Below are 13,437 nucleotides of genomic sequence, written 5' to 3'. Positions count from 1 at the left end.
CCGATAGTGAAATGAACAGGTTGTGTGTGATGATGATGAAATGCGGTTACTCCCGCTGTGCTGGCCGGTTTCGTTGCAAGAATCCGGAGAGAATGCAGTGTAACTTTTAAATTATTTGTATTTTATTTTTCAGACATGCCTAATTAGTACTCTCTCCATGTCAAAATTTTGTGCATATTAGTCTTTGGTCAAACTTAACGAAATTTGATAAAGTTTATAGAAAATATATCAATAACTGCAATATCGATTCAATACCATTAGGTTCATCATGAAACATACCTTCATATTAAGCGAGGATGGACTTTGGTATGAGTTGCTGTGAAGTAAATACACCACTGAACTAACCGTATCACAGCTGATGGTTAAATCTACATACTATCAAGGGTTTTCCATGAGTCAAATATAGATTCTTCACTAGTGGTCCTTCCTACTCAGCGGCAGTACTACCTAGTAGTTGTACTCCCTCCGTTTTTATTTTCTTCACATATTAGCTTCAAACTTTCTAAACTTTTACCAAGTTTATACAAAAAAATTAAATTAACATCCACAATACCAAATTAGTACCATTAGAATCATCATTCAATATATTTTCATATAATATATATTTTTTATTGTGAAAATTTAGATTGTTTTTGATAAATTTGGTCAAACTTTATAAATTTTGACTTAGATTAAAGCTAATATGCTGAGTAAATAAAAACGGTTGGAGCATTTTGAGAAGATCCCATGCTTTGTTTTGAGCTTCAGATCCCAGGCTCGGATACACGCTTCTCAGTCAGCAATACCCTTTGCTGTATAAAATTGTGCATCAGACAACTATTGGGTGGGGTGGCACAAGTGTTGCCCTATTGACTATCTAACCAGAGGCTACACTCAGCCTAGCATAGAACACCAACGGCTAAGGAGAAGGGTCTTAACACCAAGTTGCACGCAACAAGTTCCCCACGTCTCTCAATCCCATGGGATGCTATTGGGCTCCCAGGCCAGATCAGAAAGATGGTAATCAACCTGCTTTGTCTAGTTCCCTTCTCTCTTCAACTTTGTGACAACTGTTGGTGGTACTCTCATGTTTGCTCTTTGCTACTGCATCTACCTTTTGTAACATGGTTAGTCTAGGTCCACATGTAGCTCTTTACACTTTCATTTATCCTTTTGGCACACACTAAAGTTCTAATAAATTAAGGTGACATATGATTTATTAAATCTGTGAGGGGCATGTGGTTCTGGCCAGTGACGGAGGACGTAGAAAAATTAAGGTGAGTCAAACTTAAATACAGTATCCAAATAAATGTACGATACGATATCAAAGTAATCTGTAAACCGAATCACCAATATCAATAGGAATATAAATATATTTAGATTGAACTTCTAATAGTAATTGCTCAGCCTTTTAATTAAAATTTGCCTAACTTTACTGATCAAGAATTTTACGCACACAATGGTCATTTACCCTTCCTCTGGCCACCGACAACCCAGAAACATTGCCGCGGTGCTGCGCTCCTAGCACCCGCGCAATGCATGAGCGTGTTCGCCATCCGGCCTTGATCCCGCACGCGTTGTGTCATCGCATTTTAGCCTCTGACTCCCCTTCTGCCTACCAGCCGTGTTGTGGCCTGGCTAATCCATCGGCCCTACCCTTTTCAAAGTAGAACCCATCGTTCGTGCCTATGTCATTGACATCATTCTTGTGGCTCGATTGTTTTCGTTGACACCTGCACAATGCCTAGCGAGAAGGCTTTGGTCTAGTCCAATGAGGGACCCAAACAACACCGCCGTATGCACTACAACACAATGCGGCTAGGTCCATCTATCTCGTTTTATTCTCCCATATTCTCAACTTCTTATGGCATTTCCTATACGGCGCTTAAGGCGCCGCTTAAAGGCCATCTAGTACAGGGCACACCCCCTGTATTCTAGGTCTTTTAGCGGGCTGGCCCATTTCTTTCTCTGTTCGTTTTTTTAGCGTCATCCACCTGGGTTTTTTTGTTTTGTTGTTACATGTTTCTCTTCTCCTTTCTTAAATATGTGAACCTTTTCAAATTGATGTCTGTTTTTTCCAAATTGATGATTTTTCTAAAGAAATGATTTATAAAAAATAATCCAATGATTTGTTTTCAAATTTTAATGAGCTTTTCAAAATAAATGATTGATTTTTGCAAATTCAATGAAATTTTCTGAATTTGTTTTTTCCAAATTCATGAATTTTCGAAATCATTGAATTTTTTGAATTCACAAACTTTTTTGAGTTTTGTGAAAAAATTTAAATACTTCAAATGTTTCCAAATTGATGAACCTTTTGTCGAACTCATGATTTTTTTTCAAATTCGAACATTTTTTAAAAATCATTGATTTTCTTAATATTGCTGAACTTTTAAATTCTATGAAAATTTTAGAAATCAATGTGCTTTTATAAAATTTGTATATTTTTCTCAAAATCGGTGAATATTTTTGACTTCACCAACTTTTTTGATATTCTGCATTTTTTTTCATTTTTTTGCTTATGTTTTTAAAAGTCAACAGTTGAACGGTCAACCGCGACCAGTCAATATGCGATCGAGCGACTAGAAGAGAAACGACCTAGCGGCACGCTTTCTACATCGGCCGCCCTACGAGCGGGCGCGCGCATGACCACCGGTTCCTCCAAGTGCAGTTTACATAATCTCCACCAGAGGATGTAAAATACATCACAAAAGAATGTTAGATGTAAAATTTACATCACCAAAAAATGATTTTTACATCACCAGAAAACACCCAAGGCCAACAGATGATGTAAAATACATCAGCTACGTGGCATTGCTCCAATAGATGATGTAAAAACTGTTGCCTCTGAACTTCACTTTCAAAACTGAATTTTTCCGTGGGAATGTGCAAAACAGAAACTAAATCGGAACGACTAGTACTCAATCGAAGCTGCCTAAACTAAATTAAATCGGAGTGGCCAAAACTGTTTTTACATGCCAGAATTGGAAATACTGTGCAATATCAAATGTATATTGAAGATGCTTTTAAAGCGCCACCTAGGCGCATCCACTTCTTATTTGTTCACCTAGGCGCAACAACTATAGGCGCATCCACATAGGCGCAACAACTATAGGTGGCACTCTCATGTTTGCTCTATGCTACTGCATCCACCTTTTTATAACACGGTTTGGCTAGGTCCATATGTAGGCTCTTTACAGTTTCCTTTATCCTTTTGGCACTGTAATAATGTTCTAAGAAATAAATAATGGCTACATATGATTTATTGCATCTGTGAGGGAGCATGTGTTCTTATCAGTGGCGCAGGATGGAGAAAACTTAAGTACCATGCAAACTTAAATAAAGTATTAAAATTAATGTACGATACAATATCAATGTAATCTATACACACTATATTTTTATATGATGCTAAGCCGAATCACCAATTTCAATACGAATAAAAACATATTTAGATTGAACTTTAAATAGTAATTTCTCGGATTTTTAATTAAATCTTGCTTAACTTCACTGATCAAGAATTTTACCAACACAATGGTGGTTTACCCTTCCCCTGGCTACCAGCAGCCCAGAGATGTCGCTGCGTTGCTGCGCTCCCGGCACCCGCGCAATGCATGTGTGTGTTCGCCTATGTGGCCTGGATCCCGTGGACTGTCTCGTCACGTTTTAGCCTCTGACCCACCGTCTTCTTGCAAGCCGCTGCGCTCCCGGCACCCGGACGATGCATGCGTGTATGCACCCCTGTGGTCTGGATCCTGTGCGTTGTGTCGTCACATTTTATCCTCTAACCCACCGTCTGCCTACAAGCCGTGCTGCTGCCTGCCTATATATCCTTCGTTCCTTTCTTTTACCAGACTAGGAAATTTCCCGTACATTGCAACGGAGACAAAAAAGATGACCGATTGTGATTGATTTCTTTCGTTGAATTTATTATGTTGCAATTAATTACTGATCATGATTGATTCCTTCCCATGAATTTAAATTAATTGTGTTACCAAATAGTTATTGAACATGATTGATTCCTTTTCATGAATTATCACGTTACCATTGGTTAATCTGATTTGACCGATCACATTAAAAACGTTATCATAGACTATCAGGAGGGATGAAAACCGATGGAAGGTGAAGGTAGCTTACGTGGGAGGTTGGACGAAGGGATTCCTTTTAAGTATATACATAGAACAATGCATGTGTGTTGCAATGAAATATAAATATTTTAGTGCGTTGCCGTTAGCTTGTGATTTACCTGCTCATATTAATGCGATTTGTGTAGATAAATGTTTATCAAATCATGTCCGTGATTTACCTTATATTTTGATGAGAAGTTTGATAATTAAAATAAACTGAAATTGGTTTAAAAGGTAAGTAATGAAGATGATTGATTTTCATACAGTGAATGTTGGACGAAGGGGTGGCGAGAAGAAAAGTGAAACATGAAATCTTACATTCTTTTTAAGTAGTAGAGATAGAGAGAAGAGACTAAGGAAAATGCCCATTGCAATGTAATGAAAAAAATCACACGCCGATATAGTCTATGCTTCGCTACATATTAAAGAGCAGTTGCGATAAACCAGGCGAGAGAAAACAATGCGGCTAGTTGACATTCTCTAAGGTTCCATTGATCATATAGTCAGCGAGGTTGCAACGAGCGGCCACATACATCCATGATGCTGACCTTCATCTCAGATAGTGTTGAAGCAAATGAGTATGGATCCCACCGCAGCGGCAGCTAAAGCCATCCATGATATTGACCTCCATCTGGGTAGGTAATATTTTGCTCTTAAAGTCGCCACCAACACCAATATCTCATGGTGCTCAATTAATATGCATGCTTGTTTGGCAAGAAGAGCCTGATTGAAATCCCTCATGCCCCTAAAGCCTATACCACTCATGGACTTTGAAAATATCAACTTATCCCATGCAAGCCTCGCCATTTTCCTTTACCTTGTTCTATGATAAAAATCAGAAGAAGAAAAACCTTTACCGTAATTTTTACTAATATATTGCATTTGATCCATAACTATATTTCCGGTATATTGTTTGGGATCACATAATGCACACCATAAGCATCCAAACGAAGCACAAGCGAAATGGGGAACGTTGAGAAGAAGAACAAGAAAGAAGAGACGTATGAGCCGTCTGACCGATAGATCGACTCTCGAGTCTTCACCACAAGGTTCAGCCGCAGCAGAGGAGGAAGGCACAGACAATGGCCGCCAGGCACCAGGGCGACGGACTTGGCGGTGGTGACAACGCCCTAGAGCGTCGCGTTGACGAGCAGCAGTCCGGGCCAGCCACGGAGGAGATTGTAACTCGTAAGGCGAGCGCAGCGCGGCACGAACCCAGCCGCAGCACCCACGCTCGAAGTTGTAGATGCTTAGCTAGTGATATTTCAGGTGGCTTCGTAGAGATCTCTCGTTGTCCAGGGTGACGCGCAGAGAACCGTACGTGCTCGTCTGGCGCACAGGTACAAAGTACGTCTTCGATGATGGAAGAAAGAGATGCAAAAAAATGACAAAGAAAAAGTGCGTCTGCCGGGAGTCGAACCCGGGTCTATTGCTTGGAAGGCAATTATCCTAACCGTTGGACTACAGACGCTTTGACATTTTAGTTTTCATAATACATATCCTTCACAGATCACTTGTACAATAAGGATGCAAGTGACAGGCACTACACCATGCCCCTAAATGATCATGAAGAAAGAGTACAGTACGAAGCTGCAGGTGTTAAACATATCGTACCTTCTCTCCCATCAACTAAGTCTTTCTTCTAGGCAACTCAAAAATAAAAAGAACTTAGTCCTCTAGGGGTGGACTTGATTAAAGTACTAACATGAACATGTTAGAGCTAGCATCTTTTGCCCGTAATCAGACCGCAAAATCATTGGCCAGATCAAGGTGCTAATTGGCGCTGCAAATGAGCATTGCCATGCAGAGGCTTCAATTGTTCTTATTGTAACGCACGGTAGTTGATTAATCAGTCTATGGCAACAAACAAAAGTACACAGGAGTAGTAAAGGATCCAGCAATCCAGGATATGTTTGGTTCATGACTAATTATGCCACAATTTTTTCAACATCTCGTTGATAGAGTTTGTCAACGCCTAAAAGGATGGAAACAAAAGGTACTATCCATGCAAGGTAAGGAGATTTTGTTGAAGTCTGTAGCTCAAGCAATTCCTTCATATGCCATGTCAGTGTTTAAATTGCCAAAAGGAATTTGTAAATTAATTACTAATGAAATGTCGAGTTTTTGGTGGGGAGACAGTGAAAGAAGAAGATGCATTGGTATGCACGGTGGAAAATGTGTATTCAGAAGCAAAGTGGGGGCATGGGTTTTAGAGATGTACAAAGCTTTAATCTTGCTATGTTAGCAAAGCGGTGTTGGCGTCTAATTCAGAACCCTGATTCTTTTGTGTGCGTGTGTGTGTTAAGTGCAAAGTATTATCCTAATAGAAACATATTGAACGCGGGTCCAAGAATGGCTCTACATTTACTTGGCAAAGTATTGTTTCAGGGATTATTTGGCAAGATCCTTGGATACGGTCCAATGTTTCGGAAAGTAATCATTTTCAGCGGAGGAAAACTTTATTGTTAAAGGTAGAAGACTTGGTTGACCCCTACTCTGGTCAATGGGATGAATGACTTTTACGGTCTGTTTTCAACCTAGTTGATGTTGCTAGAATCCTACAAACCCCTCTTCCCGTACGTGGATGTGGTAGAGGATTTTGTAGCATGGAACAACACAAGGTATGGTACACTCTCGGTGCGATCTTCATATAATGTTGAGCTTGATCACCAATATGCAGGATGATTGGTATATCCTAATGGTCAAGGTAATATTCAGTTCAATGGAATCTGGATGGACACTTGACGCCTGCGAGGCCCTGGCAAAATAAAACACTTTACATGGAAGATGTGAGAGGAGTCTTGCCGTGTTACGGTGTGCTTGCTGGGCGTCAGATTCCAGTCACGGGTACATATCCGGTGTGCAAAAGTGGGCTAGAAGACATACAATACTGCCGATTCATGTGTCCTTGTGCGTCGGCAATTTGGGCTGAATTGGGATTGGAAGGTGTTATCCAGAAAGCTATATTGGTAGATCGCTCGGGATCTGTTACAATAGAGATTCTAGAGAGACTCAAGCAAATGTTGCGGAGCTGCCAACAGCGGAATTGATAGTAGTAGCAGCGTGGTACATGTTGTGGCAACAGCGCCAGTTCATGGAAGGTGAAGCAGTCCAATCTCATGATGGTGTTGCTATCTCTATCAAAGTGCTGGCCATAAACTTCGTAAGGGTAACAACTCCTAAATAAATAGTTCGGAAGCATGATCATATGTGGAAACGGCCTAATCAGGGATGTGTAAAGGTAAATGTAGATGCTTCATTTCAATCTGAAATGCTGCTGGGCGCCACGAGAGCTGTTCAGGAGATGACAGAGTTAACTTTTTGACAGCAGCAAGCTGGTTTGCGTCTCATGTCAAGAATGTCGATTCTATAGAATTGAGTGCTATTCCTAATGGGTTCTCTTGCTGCAAATATTGGATGTAATCACGTGATCACACTAGTAGAAAAAGGACCTAATATGAGACACATTAGTGCCGGTTTGATTTTGAGCCGGCACTAATGTGTCCATTAGTGCCGGTTCCAACGGCTAGCCGGCCTTTCTCATTAGTACCGGTTCGTGGAGAACCTTTAGCACCGGTTCGTGCCACGAACCGGTACTACAGAGAGTGGTTGCAGGGTGTTGTCAGTCTGGGGCCCCTCCAGCACCTTTAGTACCGGTTCGTGGCACGAACCGGTACTAAAGGTCGACCTACATAAACACTTCGTCCACCCGAGCCACTCTGTTCTTCCCCTTTCCCCTCACTTCCTCTGTTCTTCCCCTCTCTTCCTCAAGCTCCTCACAAATTTTGCCCAAAATTTGTCAAGATTTGAAGGCCCACATCCATTCAAATGATCACAAAGGTTAGCAACTTTGTCCTTTCAACTCTCATTGCTAGATTAGCTCTTGCATTGCTTTGTATAGTGATTAATTTGGGAGGAATTATATTTGCTAATATTTGATTTATATGCAATTTGAGGTCAAAAATAACACTTAGTTTGCATATGTAGGTGTGGTTTACTTAGTGCCTTCTAAATCCCCGTCGTAACCACCGTCGATCGCCCGCACCGTCCCGTCGCCGGCACCACCTTGTGGTGAGGCTCTTGTTCATGAATGTTTTACATTACCAAATTGATGTTTGTGTGATTTGGATATATAGTTACTCGTATAATTATCTTACCCGTACATTGTTTGTTATACATAGTGCCATGGTTTTGATATCCGTCCCTGTCGGCCCTCGTCCTTGTTATGATTCGGATGTGGTATATTCTCTTTTAAAACTAGTTGTTGCATTTCGTGTTTATGACAAATTATGCCCATCAAGTTGACATAGATATTTTATCTAGGAGGTATGTGAACCGGAAATTCCAACCGACCCTATTGTCGAGAGGTTAAATTTAGTTGAAAGAGAAAACGGGTATTTGAAAGAAAAATTAAAAAGAATTGAGGGGGGGGGAGATGGAATTGGAGTTGCATGTTGCCGATGTCGTCGATGATCACAAGATCAAGATGGAGAAAATGAGGTTGAAGATTAGAAAGATTAGAAAATATGCCATTGATAGTGTGGCTTGGTATCATTATGCTGTTGGATCAATTGTTACCTTAGTTGCGATCTTCATCGCATTTGTTGTTGCATTTAAATTCTTTAGCTAGAGAGTTATTTGTATGTTGCATTTAATTAAGTGATGTATAAGAACTTTATGTATGAACTTTATGTATGAACTTTATGTATGAACTTGTATTAATTTGGTCTATTCGGTGTTGTGTAATGAAGATGAGCCGACAATGGATGTATGATGACCGATGCTCTCCCGAGTTCATTAATGGCGTGCATACTTTTCTGCTTGCCGCTGAGGCAAACAAGCGGGCGGATGATTTTATGCCTTGTCCATGTGCTGGCTGTAAGAATGGTCACAGTTACTCTACGTCAAGAACCATTCACGTCCACCTATTTGAGTCCGGTTTCATGCCCCACTATAATGTTTGGACCAAGCACGGAGAAATAGGGGTTATGATGGAAGACAATAAAGAAGAAGAGGACGACGACAACTATCCTGCCCATGGGTTCCCTGAATACGATGATACAACAATGGGGGAAGAAGCTGAGCCGGCAATGCAGGAAGAAGCTGAAGAAGAGGCATCAGATGAGCCCGCTGATGATCTAGGTCAGGCCATTGCCGATGCAAAGAGAAACTGCGCAAGTGATCTGGAGAGGACGAAGTTGCAGCGCATGTTAGAGGGTCACAAGAAATTGTTGTACCCGAATTGTGAAGCTGACAAAAAAAATTGGGCACCACACTTGAATTGCTGCAATGGAAGGCAAAGAATGGTGTATCTGACAAGGGATTTGGAAAGTTGCTGGTAATGATAAAGAATATGCTTCCAAAGGACAACGAATTGCCCGAGAGTACGTATGAAGCAAAGAAGGTTGTCTGCCCTCTAGGGTTAGAGGTGCAAAATATACATGCATGCCCTAATGACTGCATCCTCTACCGCGGTGAGTACGAGGATTTGAACGCTTGCATGGTATGCGGTGCATTGCGTTATAAGATCAACAGCGATGACCCTGGTGATGTTGAGGGTGAGCGCCCCAGAAAGAAGATTCCTGCCAAGGTGATGTGGTATGCTCCTATAATACCACGGTTGAAACGTTTGTTCCAACACAAAGAGCATGCGAAGGCGATGCGGTGGCACGCAGAAGACCGTAAGAAAGATGGAAAGTTGAGAGTACCCGCTGACGGTTCGCAGTGGTGAAAAATCGAGAGAAAGTACTGGGAGGAGTTTGCAGGTGACCCAAGGAACATATGGTTTGGTCTAAGCGCAGATGGCATTAATCCTTTTGGGGAGCAGAGCAGCAACCATAGCACGTGGCCTATGACTCTATGTTGGTATAACCTTCCTCCTTGGTTGTGCATGAAGCGGAAGTTCATTATGATGCCAGTGCTCATCCAAGGCCCTAAGCAACCCGGCAACGACATTGATGTGTACCTAAGACCATTAGTTGAAGAACTATCACAGATGTGGAATGGAACAGGTGTAGGTGCGTGGGATGAGCACGGACAGGAAGAATTTGACCTAAAGGCGTTGTTGTTCGTGACCATCAATGATTGGCCTGCTCTCAGTAACCTTTCAGGATAGACAAATAAGGGATACCGCGGATGCACGCACTGTTTGGATGATACCGACAGTATATATTTCGATAGTTGTAGGAAGAATGTGTACCTGGCACATCGTCGATTTCTTCCGACAAGGCATCCCGTAAGAAAGAAAGGCAAGCATTTCAAAGGTGAGGCGGATCACCAGACGAAGCCTCGCCACCGTACTGATGCTAATGTACATGATATGGTCAAGGATTTGAAGGTAATCTTTGGAAAGGGTCCTGGCGGACAACCTGTTCCAAAGGACGCTGACGGACGCGCACCCATGTGGAAGAAGATATCTATATTTTGGGACCTGCCATATTGGAAAGACCTAGAGGTCCGCTCCGCAATCGACGTGATGCATGTGATGAAGAATCTTTGCGTGACCCTGCTTGGCTTTTTGGGCGTGTATGGGAAGACAAAAGATACACCAGAGGCACGGGAGGACCAGCAACGTATGCACGGAAAAGACGGCATACATCAGGGTCAGGCCAGCTATGCTCTTACCAAAGAAGAGAAGGAAATCTTCTTCGAATGCCTACTCAGCATGAAGGTACCATCTGGCTTCTCGTTGAATATAAAGGGCATAATAAATATGGCAGAGAAAAATTTCCAGAACCTAAAGTCTCATGACTGCCATGTGATTATGATGCAACTCATTCCGGTTGCATTGAGGGGGCTTCTACCAGAAAACGTTCGATTAGCCATTGTGAAGCCATGTGCATTCCTCAATGCAATCTCTCAGAAGGTAATCGATCCAGAAATCATACCAAGGTTACAGAATGATTTGGTGCAATGTCTTGTCAGTTTCGAGTTGGTGTTCCCACCATCCTTCTTCAACATCATGACACACGTCCTAGTTCACCTTTGCGAAGAGATTAACGTTTGGTCCTGTATTTCTACACAATATGTTCCCCTTTGAAAGGTTCATGGGAGTCTTGAAGAAATATGTTCATAACTGTGCTAGGCCAGAAGGAAGCATCTCGAAGGGCCATGAAAAGGAGGAGGTCATTGAGTTTTTATTGACTTTATTCCTGAACTTAAGCCGATTGGTGTTCCTGAATCGCGGCATAAGGGCAGACTGGAAGGAAAAGGCACGCTAGGAGGGCATCAAATAATATGTATGGATGGGCATTCTCTCACTGAAGCACACTACACAGTTCTACAGAATTCCGCCTTGGTGGCTCCGTATATGGAGGAACACAAGAATTTTCTACAGTCCAAACACCCGGAGAAGTCTGACGACTGGATTACACGCAAACAAAGGAGGACTTTCGCCGGTTGGTTGCAGAAACGTGCCCTGAATTATGGCGATATTCAAAATGACCTGTACTCGTTGTCCCAGTTACCATCTTCGAATATAATGACTTTCAAAGGGTACCAGATAAATGGGAATACATTTTACATGATCGCCCAAGATAAGAAGAGCACCAACCAAAACAGTGGTGTCCGCTTTGATACAACAACCAACACGGGAAAGGAAACATATTATGGTTACATAGAGGACATATGGGAACTTAACTATGGATCAGGTGATTTGAAGGTCCCTTTGTTTCGGTGCAAATAGGTCAATATGACACGAGGCGGGGTAACGAAAGACCCGCAGTACGGAATGACAACAGTGGATCTCAACAAACTTGCATATGCAGACGAATCATTCATCCTAACCAATGATGTGGCGCAGGTTTTTTATGTGAAAGACATGTCTACCAGGCCGACAAAAAGAAAAGATAAGGAAGCGAATGGATCATACGACGAGCCAAAGTGCCACATAGTTCTTTCAGGAAAAAGAAACATCGTGGGAGTGGATGACAAGACAGACATGTCAGAAGATTATGAAAAGTTTGACGAAATTGCTCCATTCACAGTGAATATTGACCCGAGCATCCAGTTAAATGATGAAGATTTTCCATGGCTACGGCACAATGGGACACACGCGAAGAAAAAGTTTCACACCCAAAGATCTGGGATGTGATCGGCTTCACTATCATCACTTTCTTCAGTGTTTCACACCTAGGAGGGAATGTCTGTAATAGTTAGGGTAGTTAATTATGTGTTTTGGCATTTGAAACGCGAAGAAATTTTATGTGCAAATAAATTCTTTTCATGCATTTACTGATTTTTTCCAGCTAAATGACCCTGAAATTGAAAAGCATTTCAAATGAACTCAGAAAAGGTTGAAAGTTGGCATGGTATCATAATTTCATACAAATAGCATGTGCAAAAAGTAGAGAGGGTTACGGCAAAAACTGGATACACTTCGTGTACAAAATGGACAATCTCTTTCGAAGTATCAGGGTTTCCGACGAAAACTGAACTGTTACGAAGGCATTTCATTTTTTAAATAACCTAAGCATTACCAAATTGAATATAATGATAAAACACACTAATATTAAACATAAGAAAAAAGAATCACTGAAAAAACTTTTTTCAAAGTTAAGTTATTCACAAACTAGTGATTCACACAAATTTCAAATAATTCAAAATTTAAACTATTCAAATTTGAAAACTACCGGCACTAACAGAAAGTTTGGAATTTTTTGTACCTAAAGCAAAAATATTCAGAAAGAAACTCTAAATACAGCAAAAAAACAACTCAAAAATAAATAGAACAAAAATAAATAAATAAATAAATAAAAAATAAAGCGAAAAAAATTAAGAAAATAAAAAAGCCCGCCTACTGGGCCAAAGCGGCCTGCATATGACTAGGAACACAACCTTTAGTTGGGCCAGAATGCAGGCCCGCAAAGGCCCAGTAGGCCCACAGGGCAGAAGAGGACAGGTAGGCCCAGTAGGCCTGCTTAGGAGAGGAGCTCAAGAGAGCTACCGCACTGGGGCTTATAAACCAGTGCGGTAGCCCCTCGGGTAGCAAGGTGGGACTAAACTTGCGCACTGCCTGGAGCCAGCGCACCCCCTTTAGTACCGGGTCGTGGCTCCAACCGGTACTAAAGACCCCCCCCCCTTTAGTACCGGTTGGAGCCACCACCCGGTACTAAAGGGGGGGCGGCGCTTCCCGCCGCTTGGCCTGGCCAAAACAGACCTTTAGTATCGGTTGGTGGCTCCAACCGGTACTAAAGCTCCATCCTATATATACAACACTTGAAAAAAAAAATCAGTTTCCCTCTGTTTCTTCCCTCTGTTTCCTCCCTCCGTCGCGCCGCCCTGCCCAGATCGACGCCGTCCCCGTCGACATCGCCGCCCCCGCCCCTCGTCGCCG

The 13,437-nt window shown here is 41.9% G+C and overlaps 1 non-coding gene across 1 annotated transcript; it reads right to left on the bottom strand.

Annotated features, from left to right (window-relative positions):
• Positions 1–5,502: 5,502 nt before the first annotated feature.
• On the bottom strand, positions 5,503–5,574 carry TRNAG-UCC. Its single transcript has one exon. It is a non-coding gene; the product is annotated as a tRNA-Gly (tRNA).
• Between the last annotated feature and the right edge of the window lie 7,863 nt (positions 5,575–13,437).

The sequence above is a fragment of the Triticum dicoccoides genome, chromosome 4A (assembly GCF_002162155.2).
Source record: "Triticum dicoccoides isolate Atlit2015 ecotype Zavitan chromosome 4A, WEW_v2.0, whole genome shotgun sequence".
Taxonomy (NCBI): Eukaryota; Viridiplantae; Streptophyta; class Magnoliopsida; order Poales; family Poaceae; genus Triticum; species Triticum dicoccoides.
This window is presented reverse-complemented; position numbering and strand designations above follow the sequence as displayed.